We start from the raw sequence: 1,464 nt of genomic DNA, 5'->3' as shown, positions 1-1,464 counted from the left end.
TTATAAATTAAATTAATTTCTTTGATATTTAATATCTATTCTTACTGATTAGCTTTTAATTTAATAATCATATATAAGATAAGTATCCCTTATATTAAACATTATAATCAAAAATAAAACGTATGTATATTATATATAGTGGATTATTAAATAGCTAAATAAATTTTATTTTATACATACTATAAAAATTATTTAGCTTTCGTTTCGTTTATAAATTATTATTATAATACATAAAAAATATGGGATCTAATTTAGTTAAAGGTTTACCTTTTTTTCAAGAACAAATACAAAATACGTCGCATGCTTTGCATGACGGGATGCTAAAATCAAATCAATTTAAAAATTTAAATATTAATCTAAATAAAGATAAAAAAAATTTAAATTTAAAATTAAATCAATTAACAAAATATAGTTTAAATTTAACCAGCGCAGGTTCAACAACACTAGACAAAAAAGAACTAATATTAACTACAAAAAGAAGCTTAACAGAAAAATTAGAAATTAAAAATAACAACCATTCAGAAGTTAACAAACCTTTTAAAGTAATAGATATGTTAAAAAAAGTACAAAAAACAGAAAATATAGTTAATAATACTGAAGTAAAAAATTACTTGGATAATTTTACAAGCTTTAATGTAGATCTAGCTCAGTCTCAAAATATAATTTATGCGTCGAAGACGAATAAAAAAAATAATTTAAACATGCGCAGCATGATATCTTCTATATTAGAAAATTCATTTCTTACAATGGCCAGTTTAATTAGTAAACCTATTTATAGTATTACTCATAATAAAGTAGTTATACATTTTTCTTTCTTTTTATTTAATCATGCTGCGCATGTATATAGATATTCTAAAGTTAATTCTAAATTCTTAGCTCTTAATAATAAAAATATAGAAAATTTATGTGCTAATTTAAGTAATTTATATGGAAAACCAGTAGAACTTGATTTAGTATGTTTAAAATATCCTTTCCACGATAGTCATATTTTAGCTAATTATTTAGGTAGAATTTGTGATATTAATTTTAAACCTTATATCTTTATATTGGATAAAATTTTTAATAATGCCAATATTAAAAATCCTACAACAAGAATTCCAGCGGCTACGCTGGCTGCGTATGCTTCGACGGCTACTTTCTTAACTGGTCTAAAAATAAAATTAGCTGGTCGTTTATTAAAACAAAAAATAGTACCTCGACGAACAGTAAAAACTACTCAGATTGGTAGTTTAACTAGAAGTAGTGCTGACCTTGTATCTAAATCAAGATTTACAACAAAAAACAAAAGAGGAACATTTAGTATTACTATAACAATGGGACATAGATTTTATTAAATTAAAACCCCGTACGGTATAGATGTTTATATTTTTACTCCCCCCCGGCCACCCCCCCCCGCTCCCGTACGGCTCCCTAGGGACCCTAGGGACCCTAGGGAGCCTAGGCCTCGGAGGGGCTAAGGCCCGG

This window comes from Fibroporia radiculosa (genome assembly GCF_000313525.1).
Source record: "Fibroporia radiculosa TFFH 294 genomic supercontigs, scaffold2608, whole genome shotgun sequence".
Classification (NCBI taxonomy): Eukaryota; Fungi; Basidiomycota; class Agaricomycetes; order Polyporales; family Fibroporiaceae; genus Fibroporia; species Fibroporia radiculosa.
Note: the sequence above shows the minus strand (reverse complement) of the source record.